The sequence below is a fragment of the Bos mutus genome, chromosome 9 (genome assembly GCF_027580195.1).
Source record: "Bos mutus isolate GX-2022 chromosome 9, NWIPB_WYAK_1.1, whole genome shotgun sequence".
In the NCBI taxonomy this organism is placed as follows: Eukaryota; Metazoa; Chordata; class Mammalia; order Artiodactyla; family Bovidae; genus Bos; species Bos mutus.
In genome coordinates, this window is record NC_091625.1 from 2,253,665 (window position 1) to 2,268,208 (window position 14,544).

A 14,544-nucleotide genomic window follows, 5' to 3' on the forward strand; every position below is an offset into this window, starting at 1 on the left:
ATGTCATAAAATATGTCAGTTATATTTTTTAATATAAACGTATTTATTTTAATTGGAGGATAATTACTTTACAATGTTGTATTGGTTTTGCCATACATCAACATGAATCCACCACGGGCAAAAATTAAAGAAGTAGTTACTATGATTACATTCATTGAATAGCTAAAACATGATTTTAGATTATAAGTAATTTGTCCTAGAGCACACAGCAACCCAGATGGTAAAGAATCTGCCTGCAATGTGGGAGGCCTGGGTTCAATTCCTGGGTGGGGAAGATCCCTTAGAGAAGGAAAGGGCTACCAACTGCAGCATTCTTGCCTGGAGAATCCCATGGACAGAGGAACCTGGCAGGCTACAGTGCATAGGGTCGCAAACAGTCTGACACAACTAAGCGACACACTCACTTTTCACACAGCAGTTAACTAGCAAAATAGCTGTTCAATTATGTTTCTCCCTCCAGAAGAATCATTTCCTGAATAGCTCCCACATTTATGGGTATCATCATAGAATGACTCTGTGAAATAAGAACTATATTTTACTAATAAAGGAAAGAGACACAAAGGCTTTAAATAAAATATCCAGTTTCACAAAATAGAATGCTGTTTTAGTGCCTGTGCTTGCTTCTTCTACCATGTCACTGTCAGCCAAGAAGAATTTGGAAAAACTTCCCATCAACCAGGAAAACTCATGAGATTCTCATCCACCAAGGATGGTATTAAACTTCAAGTAAACAAAATTTCTCAGCAATGAGGCATTACACATAAAACAGTGTGTATCTATCATATCAAGTTGTTTTGAAGATTTGAAGAAGGATTCTGAGAATATTTACAGGTGTTGAGGTTCTCTACATCCCTTGGCATATTCATCCAGTACTTATTTTCTCCTTGTGGTACATGGATCAATTTAATCTCCTCCCATCCCTACACATCCAAGGACACACGTGTGTCCTAATATCAGAAAGGGGGAGGCAGATGGCATATCATAAACCTCCTAAGCTTTTTGGACAGTGATCATTTCAAGGATTTAGTTGAATGAGGGCTCCACATTGCAGGAGTTTATGATAGGAAGAGATGGGGTGGGGGAGATGAAAGAAGCTGTGATCTTTAGTTTTGTTTGGAGCCAGTAAAGATTTCAAAAAGAAAAAAAAAATATCCAAGGGAAAGGTGAGAGACAGAGTACTTAAATCATCAGTATCTGCTGAAATAATGACTCTCAAACCAAGAGAAAAAAGTAAATAGTTTAATCCCTGCAGGACATTTGGTCCTATCCAGAAGGTGTAAGGGCATGCTGTGCTCATTATTCAGTGTTTTGGGCAGGTCCAAATGTCAAGGACATTTGGAGAGGATCAGACATCCAGTAACTGTTTTGCATTTCTTTTAAATTACTTTAAACTTAATAAAAATTATAAAGCTTTAGATTAATCTTGATCTTATATCTTGAGCTAGTCCACTCTGTGTCATATTAACACTTATACTTATCAATGAAATCTATGCATCTGAAACATAGAATTACATTTTTAAATAAATAAAACAATTAAAGTATAATTTCAATAGAGTTCACCATTTAATATTTTTTCTTTTTCTGTTCAGGTAAAAAATAAACACACATTCTCATGAGCAAAAGAAGGCAGGGTCTATTTCTGCTTTCTTATCCTTCAAGGTGACTAGACTGAAATAACAAATCAATTTTCATTTTTGCCATCTTCCCCATGGTGATTGAAAAAAAAAAAAACAGTTTTAAAAGATAAAAAATATGTTTAGGGCTTATGTAGGAAACTGAAGTCAGCTAGGACCAAATTATACCTCAAAGAACTATTCATCTTCATCCTCCTTCCCTGGCTTACAGAGTCTGTAGAAGGACTGGGAAACAAAAATAATGCTGCAAAGGCAGCTGGGTTCCCATGAGTCATTCTCCCTTGGCACCTGCATTTCCTAGAAATAGCCCCACTCTAGATTTTCATAAACTAATATTCTATCCATGAGTAGAACACTTGTAATACAATTCCATAAAGAGAGTAAAAAACTGCCTTATATGCATATAGGGCTGAAAGAACTAGTCTACTTAAGAACATTTTAAATACTAAGTGTGGAGCATTATTCCTTTACAGAGCAAGTAATAGACTCTCTCATCATCCTACCTGCTACTTCTATTACTGTGAGTGCTATCTTTAAGATTACTAAAGCCTAATTGATTCATATTTATGGAAAATTACTTTATGCTAATGAGTAGAAATAAGGGCAGAGAAAATGTATCAGCACATTGCATTAAGTTAAACAGGCAGCATCTGTCATTTTAATTGTACTTAGCTCTTGTTTTATGAAAAAGCATAATTAAAATTACCTTCATCAACTTTTCCTTGACATTCTGTTTTAAATATTTTGAGTTACATTTGTTTTCTTATATTTAATAACAGAAAAATAAAAATAACTACCTGCCATGTAGACAAAGATGTAAGAGGCAGTCATTTGCCTTCTCTTCACAGTGTGTTCCGGAAAACCCACTCTTGCAGTCACAGGTGAAATGATTGATGCCATCAACACAAGTTCCATCATGGAGACAGGGCTTTGACAGGCATTCATCTATATTTACCTCACAATCGATGCCTACACTAGAAGAGACAAGATAAAATGCTAGACTATTTAAATGCAAAACTCCAAAGTTTGTTCATTACACAAAATGTCACCAAGAAATAAAGATCCCCTCCATTAAAGATAATTTGACATCTTGGAGCAAAAGAAAACAGTTTTTCAAGGTTAAACATTCTTAAGTCCACGAACTTTCAGACTAATTTAAAGTGCATGAGGAAAGAAAAAACATAAACTTAATCTTCTTAAACGATTTGTTTCTGGAGAACATATTAAGGATATGGATGAAGTAATAATTTCACTAAGTTGTCACTGTGAATACTAATTCATACGTTTTTTCTTGGTAATGATCCTTATTTGCAGATACTAAAAGTTTGAATCTTTCTATATTGATCTTAGCAGATCATTTAAAGATTAGCTAAGATTTCTAAATGGAATCTAACTTTGACTAAATAGTGTTTTCGAAGACCAAATTTTTTCTTAAAAGATTCAAATAAATAGTTTCGAATAAACAGTTTGAAAGACTATCAGTATTTGTTTGGATATCAGATAAAAGTTTGGGGACAGTATTCTTGGCAGAATGAGAGCCATTTCACAAGGTGACATATTAACTATTAATTTATATGTCATATCAGAAGTTTGATTTAAGTGGACATTATTTAGAGTAATCACACCAAGAGTCTGTGATTTATTGCAAATGAAACTTCCAATGAAAAAAATAATTCTTGGAATTCTCTCTATAGATAGCTTTTCAGTCAAAATCCTATTATTTAATGGTTACATCTTTTTTTAAATGTAACTGCCGCTATCTATATAGAACTTTGAACAGTAAAGATACCATAAAATTAATATATGTACACTGGTCAAATATACATCAACATCTAAAAATACCACCAAGATTTAGATTTAGTATTTGGATAAAAAAGGCATGACAGACTACATTAGGTTGCAGTAATAAATTTAAAAATGAACGTGCTTCTCTAAGTTTCAATGACATGTGACACACAGGTTTATTTGTCATATTCCATGATAAAGGGGAGCTACAGATCCTGTCTATGTTATCTTCATTCTGGGATTCAGGTTAATGGAGCATCCTCTATCTGGGAGATCATCACCACTCTTGAAGAAGGAAAAGGGTACAACACTGGCTGTTAAATCCACGGGGTGTATGTGTGTGTGTGTGTGTGTGTGTGTGTGCATGCATGTGTGTGTTACTCAGTGATTGTGTGGCTCTTTTAAACCTATGGTCTGTAGCCTGCCAGACTTCTTTGCCCAGAGAATTCTCCAGGAAAGAATACTGGACCGGGCAGCCATTCTTTTCTCCAGGGGAATCTTCCATAATAATGTCTCCTGAGTTGCAGGAGGATTCTTCACCACCTGAGGCACCAGTGAAGACTCTTAAATCCACTGTATATATGTAATTTGCCAATCCAAGTCACATGGCCATAGCCAACATAAATGGAATAGGAATTAATGGTATTCTTTAGGAAATGGCAGATATTTGTGACAATAGTAAAGTTTAGTGAAGACACAATCATTGAAACTTCTCACTTATGAGGATCATCTATTAGGATATCATAAGTTTATTGGGATAATAAAGTAAAGCCAAGCTTCCTAGTTGGAGTGAGTGACTGAGAATCACTTAGTTGTTTCCGACACTTTGCCAGTCCATGAACTATAGCATGCCAGGTTCCTTTGTCTGTGGAATTTTCCAGGCAAGAATACTGGAATGGGTGGCCATTTCCTTCTCCAGTAGGCACTGGTGGTAAAGAATCTGCTTGCTAATGCAGGAGATGCCAGACATTTGGATTAAATCTCTTGGTAGTGAAGACCCCCTGGAGGAGGACATTGCAAAGCATCCCAGTTTTCTTGCCTGGAGAATCCCATGAGGAGCCTGGCAGGTTAAAGTCCATAGGGTCACGAAGAACTGGACATGCTGAAGCCACTTAACACACACACACACAAAGTAAGACCATGTGCTTAAAACAACTAGCCCAGGACCTTGTACAAATTGAACACTTGATTACTATCATTTTCCTAAGAAATGTTTTACAATTATGCTATATTAAATAGCTTATGTAGGTATTTCTAGAAGCATATTCTTCCAATTAAGAAGGTAAGTGAACTGTTCCTCTGCAGGACTGTGTACAGTGCTGGCAAAATCAATGATGAAATTTTCAGTTAAGAGGAAATGATGTATTTTGCTCAGAGGTGGGGGTGAGCGGCAGAACTGTGCAGGTGCATCCAGTACTTTTTGAAGACAGGAGACTCCTCTCTGTGGAAGGCAAGCTGTCTCAGTGTATCTGGTGGACACTATCTTAGGAATTTTTCACCCGATGCTTTATTCATTAATTAAACTGTGGTTATGCTTTGACTTCCCAACTAGCTTCCAGAAAGGATAAGAATGTAATGATTGATTGACCTGAACATTTTGGACTTTTAAATGCTTATCTCTTTCATTTTTAATAACATGGCCCTTCAGTTCAGTTCACTTCAGTTCAGTTGCTCAGTCATGTCCGACTTTTTGGGACCCCATGGATCACAGCACGCCAGGACTCCCTGTCCATCACCAACACCTGGGGTTCACTCAGAATCACGTCCATCGAGTCAGTGATGCCACACAGGCATCTCATCCTCTGTCGTCACCTCCTGCCCCCAATCACTCCCAGCATCAGAGTCTTTTCCAATGAGTCAACACTTTGCATGAGGTCGACAAAGTACTGGAGTTTCAGCTTTAGCATCATTCCTTTCAAAGAAATCTCAGGTCTGATCTCCTTCAGAATGGGTTGGTTGGATCTCCTTGCAGTCTAAGGGACCCTCAAGAGTCTTTTCCAACACCACAGTTCAAAAGCATCAATTCTTTGGCGCTCTGCTTTCTTCACAATCCAACTCTTTCATCCATACATGACCACTGGAAAAAACCATAGCCTTGAATAGACACTATGCCTTAGATCAGATCAGATCAGTCACTAAGTCGTGTCCGACTCTTTGTGACCCCATGAATCGCAGCACGCCAGGCCTCCCTGTCCATCACCAACTCCCGGAGTTCACTCAGACTCACGTCCATCGAGTCAGTGATGCCATCCAGCCATCTCATCCTCTGTCGTCCCCTTCTCCTCCTGCGTCCAATCCCTCCCAGCATCACAGTCTTTTCCAATGAGTCAATTCTTCGCATGAGGTGGCCAAAGTATTGGAGTTTTGGTTTTCTAGTTCCTCTTCACTTTCTGCCATAAAGGTGGTGTCATCAGCATATCTGAGGTTACTGATACTTCTCCCGGCAATCTTGATTCCAGCTTGTGTTTCTTCCAGTCCAGGGTTTCTCATGATGTACTCTGCATATAAGTTAAATAAACAGGGTGACAATATACAGCCTTGACGAACTCCTTTTCCTATTTGGAACCAGCCTGTTGTTCCATGTCCAGTTCTAACTGTTGCTTCCTGACCTGCATACAAATTTCTCAAGAGGCAGATCAGGTGTTCTGGTATTCCGATCTCTTTCAGAATTTTCCACAGTTTATTGTGATCCACACAGTCAAAGGCTTCAGCATAGTCAATAAATAAGAAATAGATGCTTTTCTGGAACTCTGGAGCATTACTTTACTAGACTATTTCAAATCCTAAAAGATGATGTTGTGAAAGTGCTGCATTCAATATGTCAGCAAATTTGGAAAACTCAACAGTGGCCACAGGACTGAAAAAGGTCAGTTTTCATTCCAATCCCAAAGAAAGACAATGTCAAAGAATGCTCAAACTACCCCACAATTGCACTCATCTCACATGCTAGTAAAGTAATGATCAAAATTCTCCAAGCCAGGCTTCAGCAATATGTGAACCATGCACTTCCTGATGTTCAAGCTGGTTTTAGAAAAGGCAGAGGAACCAGAGATCAAATTGCCAACATCCGCTTGATCATGGAAAAAGCAAGAGAGTTCCAGAAAAGCATCTATTTCTGCTTTACTGACTATGCCAAAGCTTTTGACTGTGTGGATCACAATAAACTGTGGAAAATTCTTCAAGAGATGGGAATACCAGACCACCTGACCTGCCTATTGAAAAATCTGTATGCTGGTCAGGAAGCAACAGTTAGAACTGGACATGGAGCAACAGGCTGGTTCTAAATAGGAAAAGGAGAATGTCAAGGCTGTATATTGTCACTCTGCTTATTTAACTTATATGCAGAGTACATCATGAGAAACGCTGGGTTGGAGGAAGCACAAGCTGGAATCAAGATTGCTGGGAAAAGTATCAATAACCTCAGATACGCAGATGACACCACCCTTATGACAGAAAGTGAAGAGGAACTAAAAAGCCTCTTGATGAAAGTGAAAGTGGAGAGTGAAAAAGTTGGCTTAAAGCTCAACATTCAGAAAACAAAGATCATGGCATCTGGTCACATCAGTTCCTGGGAAATAGATGGGGAAACAGTGGAAACAGTGTCAAACTTTATTTTTCTGGTCTCCAAAATCACTGCAGATGGTGACTGCAGCCTTAAAGTTAAAAGATACTTACTCCTTCAAAGGAAAGTTATGCCCAACCTAGACAGCATATTCAAAAGCAGAGACATTACTTTGCCAACAAAGGTCCGTCTAGTCAAGGCTATGGTTTTTCCTGTGGTCATGTATGGATGTGAGAGTTGGACTGTGAAGAAGGCTGAGCGCTGAAGAATTGATGCTTTTGAACTGTGGTGTTAGAGAAGACTCTTGAGAGTCCCTTGGACTGCAAGGAGATCCAACCAACCTATTCTGAAGGAGATCAGCCCTGGGATTTCTTTGGAGGGAATGATGCTGAAGTTGAAATTCCAGTACTTTGGCCACCTCATGTGAAGAGTTGACTCATTGGAAATGACTCTGATGCTGGGAGGGATTGGCGGCAGGAGGAAAAGGGGACGACAGAGGATGAGATGGCTGTATGGCATCACTGACTCGATGGACGTGAGTCTCAGTGAACCCTGGGAGTTGGTGATGGACAGGGAAGCCTGGCGTGCTGCAATTCATGGGGTCGCAAAGAGTCAGACATGACTGAGCGACTGACCTGAACTGAACTGACTAGACGGACCTTTGTTGGCAAAGAAACGTCTCACAATATTCTATCTAGGTTGGTCATAACTTTCCTTCCAAGGAGTAAGCGACTTTTAGTTTCATGGCTGCAGTCATCATCTACAGTGATTTTGGAACCCCCTGAAATAAAGTCTGACACTGTTTCCACTGTTTCCTCATCTATTTCCCAGGAAGTGACGGGACCAGATGCCATAATCTTTGTTTTCTGAATGTTGAGTTTTAAGCCAAAGTTTTCACTCTCCACTTTCACTTACATCAAGAGGCTTTTTAGTTCCTCTTCACTTTCTGCCATAAGGGTGGTGTCATCTGCATATCTGAGGTTATTGATATTTCTCCAGGCAGTCTTGATCCCAGCTTGTGCTTCCTCCGGCCCAGCGTTTCTCATGATGTACTCTGCATATAGGTTAAATAAGCAGGGTGACAATATAGAGCCTTGACGTACTCCTTTTCCTATTTGGAACCAGCCTGTTGCTCCATGTCCAGTTCTAACTGTTGCTTCCTGACCTGCATATGGTTTCTCAAGAGGCAGGTCAGGTGCTCTGGTATTCCCATCTCTTTCAGCATTTTGCACAGCTTATTGTGATCCACACTGTAAAAGGCTTTGGCATAGTCATTAAAGCAGAAATATATGTTTTTCTGGAACTCACTGAAATCAGATTGATTATATTCTTTGCAGCCAAAGATGGAGAAGCTCTATACAGTCAACAAAAACAAGACCAGGAACTGACTCTGGCTCAGATCGTGAACTCCTTATTGCCAAATTCAGACTTAAATTGAAGAAAGTAGGGAAAACCACTAAACCATTCATGTATGACCTAAATCAAATCCCTTGTGTTTATACAGTGGAAGTGAGAAATAGTTTTAAGGGACTAGATCTGACAGAGTGCCTGGTGGACTATGGACGGAGATTCATGACATTGTACAGGTGACAGGGATCAACACCATTCCCATGGGAAAAAAAAAATGCAATAAAGCAAAATGACTGTCTGAGGAGGCCTTACAAATAGCTGTGAAAAGAAAAGAAGTGAAAAGCAAAGGAGCAAAAGAAAGATATAAGCATCTGAATGCAGAGTTCCAAAGAATAGCAAGGAGAGATAATAAAGCCTTCCTCAGTGATCAATGCAAAGAAATAGAGGAAAACAACAGAATGGGACAGACTAGAGATCTCTTCAAGAAATCACCCTTCAGCATCATACAAATCCGGTCATTTTTTTCACCTTTTAACTTCATCTTGCTCTACCCTCACCCTTGGCTACTCTGCTATACTACTACTACTACTAAGTCGCTTCAATAGTGTCCAACTCTGTGTGACCCCACAGATGGCAGCCCACCAGGCTCTCCCGTCCCTGGGATTCTCCAGGCAAGAACACTGGAGAGGGTTTCCATTTCCTTCTCCAATGCGTGAAAGTGGAAAATGAAAGTACAGTCGCTCAGTCGTGTTTGACTCTTCGCGACCCCATGAACTGCAGTCCACCAGGCTCCTCCTTCCCAGGGATTTTCCAGGCAAGAGTACTGGAGTGGGGTGCCATCGCCTTCTCCATAGGTACACTGATTTCCTTGTATTGCCTTACACACCTTGTTCCTCTTTCTAGAACTCTCTTTCCACAGATATTTATGAGTCACTGCTTTATTTATTAAGATCTTTATTCAAATGTCATTTTCTCAAGAAGACAACACTATTTAAAATTGTATCCCCTTCACCCATAATCACCATTATCCTGTTTTATATTCATGTTTTCACCATAGCAAGCAATCTCCTAGCATTGTATAAAATTCACTCAGTTTTTATTTTCTTTTCCTTCTTCCCCATTTTAAGCCCTCCTTAAAGGCATGGATTTTATATCTGGTTCATTATGGCACTCCTTGAAATCTATGTTAGATAAACACATTGCTGTTTTTTGTGTGTGTATGTTTATGTCTTGCATTTCATGTCAGTTTTGTTTGATCACAAAATTCCCTGACCATCCAGTGGTTAGGATTCCATGCTTTCACTGCTGAGGGTTGCTTTGTGGGCATAGTAATTTATATTTGGAATAATTTTCAATTTTCTGTTCTAAAATGATAGTTCTCAATTTTATTAACAACATAGGTAACTCCATTCCTAAGCAGAGTAGATGGTTACCTATGGAATTCAGAGACTTTCCATGTCCCTGGCTGGGTCAAAATCTGCTTTACTAGACTACCTCAATACCTGACTCTCTATTGAAAAGAGACACAGATATATACAACAGTCTTTTGGACTCTGTGGGAGAGGGCGAGGGTGGGGTGATTTGGGAGAATGGCATTGAAACATGTATAATATCATATGTGAAATGAATCGCCAGTCCAGGTTTGATGTATGATACAGGATGCTCGGGGCTGGTGCACTGGGATGACCCAGAGGGATGGTACGGGGAGGAAGGTGGGAGGAGGGTTCAGGATGGGTAACACGTGTACACCCATGGCAGATTCATGTTGATGTATGGCAAAACCAATAAAATATTGTAAAGTAATTAGCCTCTAATTAAAATAAATAATTTTATTATTTATATATAATATATATAATAAGGATAATATATATATTATATAATATATATTATATATATTATATTATATATTATATAATCTATATATAATAAGGGATCATACTTATTAGTAATTACCTTAAATGTAAATGGGTTGAATGCCCCAACCAAAAGACAAAGACTGGCTGAATGGATACAAAAACAAGACCCCTACATATGTTGTCTACAAGAGACCCACCTCAAAACAGGGGACACATACAGACTGAAAGTGAAGGGCTGGAAAAAGATTTTCCATGCAAATTGGGACCAAAAGAAAGCAGGAGTCACAATACTCGTATCAGATAAATTAGACTTTAAAACAAAGGCTGTGAAAAGAGACAAAGAAGGTCACTACATAATGATTAAAGGATCAATCCAAGAAGAAGATATAAGAATTATAAATATATATCCACCCAACATGGGAGCACATGCAGTATGTAAGACAAATCCTAACAAGTATGAAAGGAGAAATTAACAATAACACAACAATAGTGGGAGACTTTAATACCCCACTCACACTTATGGATAGATCAACTAAACAGAAAATTAACAAGAAAAAAAAAAAAAAAACATGTATCTATAAAGTTCACTAAAGCAAAGCACAGTAAAATGAGGAATGGCAATAAAAGGCATTAAATTTATCAAAAAAAAATAAATAAAGTGCTGAAAAATTAAAGCTGTCAATTCTGTAATAGATATTCATTGAAAGTATCTTTTGAAATGGGTGAAAACACCTTCAGAGAAATGAAAGCTAAGGAAGCATGCACGAGCTATAAAAAATGATAAAGTCCTTTATGAATGATGATAATATCAAAACAAAACTTGGAAATACAGGAAGGAGTAAAGAGCACTACGAACAGTCAATACATGGATAAACATTAGAAACTATTCTCTTTTCTTAATTTCTTCATGGTAAACTATCAACATTATATTGTGAAATTTTTCAGAAAAAAAAAAAAAGAATATGGTATGACATAGTTCTGTCTTAGATATTATGCAAGTGGGATGAATACTGAAAATAACTAAAGTACCTCATGGTACATATTTTCACTTATAAAAATAAATAAATAAATAAATGCATATTAAAAATAAACAATAAAGAATCCTTTTCAGAAATAAGCCATTATATCATATAAATTGAGAAGCCTGCTCAGTAAGATAAGTACTTGTATGTACACTCTTATGCCACAAATAATATATGTAAATAAATATTCTGTATCTCTCTCTATGTATCATCGCTCTCTTTCTCTGACTAACTCTTCTCCAATGTATGTTCCTTCCCTTATTTTCTTTCCAAGACTTCTTCACTCAACTTCTCCCCACTGGTTAGTTTTATATGTTCAGAAGATTTCCAAAATAAATTTTCTGATTCCTAATCATTTTATATTTCACATGTATTATCCTAACAAATTATTTTATGGAGTCTTTACTGCCTCCTGAAATAAATATTTTCTTCTCAACCTCGGAGTAAATCTTGCCTTTCTTACCATTCCTCTGACATTCTCACTATGCTAGTCCCTTAGTTTACAAACCTGGTTGAATAATAGAATCACCTGTGGAGTTTTTGAAATTACAGTTTCCTAATTCTGAGTCTCTGAGAAGTAGGCCTAAGAAAATACATTTAAAAAGAAAATTATTTCTAGATGTTTCTAAAACACAGATAGATATGAGGATCACCTGCTTTTATAAAACTAGTTTATAATTAAACACTGTATTTTCCTATATTCTTGTTTATTTTCTTTTTCCTGATAGTTCTGCCTGGAATGTTGTGTCTACATTTCAGCTTGTTTAAAACCTGTTTTTAATTCAGATCTTATCAAAATTCTAGCCTATTTAATAAATTTACACTGATATCAGCTAAGGAAAAAATTAACATTTAACACTTTATACCTAAATTATACTTGAATCATTGTTTTTTATTATTATTAGTTATTTGAGAACAGAGATTACACTTACCTAATTTTACTTTATGCAAAATGTCAAATGCAAAACTTTTCAGTTTTCCAATGATCAAATAACTTTCTTATTTCCTGTTGAATATATCCAAATAGTGGTAATATTTTAAAAATTATTACAACTTACATAATAATATAATGTTTATGACTAACCTTATAAAATTAATACAGTCACACAATAATCACACAATTAATGAATTTAGGATTCATCCAATAAGTGAAAATTAAAATTGCCACTTGTAAACATTTTAAATTACAAAGCAAAATAGTTAAATAAGAGCTTCTTTAAATCAAGATGAGAATTTTATAACAAGCTATTTTATTATTGACAATACTTAAAAGAATTCAACTGATATATACAATGTTTCCATTTTGGTCACCGGGCAAATGCCATTCTTTAAGGAATAATCCAGGGAAACATACAATATTGTTCTTTCAAAGTATATCAACAAAAAATTATGAAGCATTCAACAAAAGCAGAAAAAACTGTCATCAATGGAATGAGACCTAAACATTATACAGAAGTTGAAATTATCAGAGAAATAACTGAAAATATGATAGATATGCAAAGATAGTGAAACAGTTGGACATATGAATACCAAATATGAGACATAAGTTATTTTTAAAATATTTAAATGGAAATGCTAGATAATACAAAGATAAATGTGAAAAAATGTTTCAATTTATATTCCAAATACCATAAAACAAGTGTAATTAGATTATATACTGATCTCAAGAAGTACCCTACATAACTAAATGTTGGATTAGCAGTTGATAACAATGTAATATACCACATACTGGGTTAAATAAGCATGGATTAAGCATTTAATAACTGTTTTGCTAATATTATCATTGTTTGGAAAGATTTTATGGGGATATCATATAGTACATGTGTATTTTCAACAGCTCTCCAAGGAACTTTTGCTGATGCTTTATTTTTCTCCCTATTAGTATTCCAGTATTGGACAGTGGCTTTTAAAATCATTACAATAGTCCTTATTGCTTTGAGTAAAGGACAAGTATCAATAAATATTTGATGATAAAAATAATAAGGGTAATAATGTTACTCATTTGCATCTTGTCTCTCCTCATATTTCCATACATTTTGAATAAAAATAATGGGAGCAACACTTCAATATCAGCTCTGGATTAAATGAGAGATTCTCTCACAAGACTGGGCCCTGACAAGAGAGTACTTCATAGTTCACTGGAAAATTCATGAAAACAATTACTATGTCATTAGAAGGAACATTTGAAGGGGAGATTCAAAATACCCTTGACAAAATTGCTAGGACAAGCAAAACAATATTCCAATCCATGTATATTCCTTCCTTTTTATTTGTGAGTCACACAAAATGACTAAGTCTAGAAAGGCATATGAAATGAGGCATGTGTTTAATTAGGCAGCTATGTTGAGAACTTTGGAAAAGTAAGAACTTGTTCAAGGTAAAGGTAAGTAGTATGTATATAAGTGCAAGCAGATATATGAGGAAAGATTACAAGTGGAGGATATCAAATAAAAGGTGTTACCATCTGTAATAGAGCTTCTAAATGAGTCAGAACCTATTCTAATGTATAGGCACTCATCATTTCATAGCTCTTTGTGTTGACTGAAACTAACATGATAAAATATTTTCAGAATTAATGAAATTCACACATACATAAAAATGCAATATATCAATTTTACTCCAAATAAATGTAGGAAATTTTATTTGAAACAAATTATTCAATCCTTTGCTCATATCATGAAGTAAATAGCTAATTCTTTGAAGCATCGCTCACCTAACAGGTTGTGCTATAGTTAAAACAAACAAAATTTTCAGTTCAGTTCAGTTCAGTCGCTCAGTTGTGTCCGACTTTTTGCGACCCCATGCACACTAGGATTCTGCGTCCATTACCAATTTCCAGAGCTTGCTCAAACTCATGTCCATCGAGTCGGTGATGCCATCCACCCATCTCATCCTCTGTTGTCCCCTTCTCCTCCTGCCTTCAGTCTTTCCCAGTGTCAGGGTCTTTTCAAATGAGTCAGCTCTCTGCATCAGGTGGCCAAAGTATTGGAGCTTCAGCTTCAACATCAGTCCTTCCAATGAACACCCAGGACTGATCTCCTTTAGGATGGACTGGTTGGATCTCCTTTCAGTCCAAGGGAATCTCAAGAGTCTTTTCCAACACCACATTTCAAAACTATCAATTCTTTGGCACTCAGCTTTCTTTATAGTCCTACTCACATCCATACATGAGTATTGGAAAAACCATAGCTTTGACTAGGTGGACTTTTGTTGGCCAAGTAATGTCTCTGCTTTTTAATATGCTGTCTACGTTGCTCATAGCTTTTCTTCCAAGGAGCAAGCATCTTTTAATTTCATGGCTGCAGTCACCATCTGCAGTGATTTTGGAGCCCAAG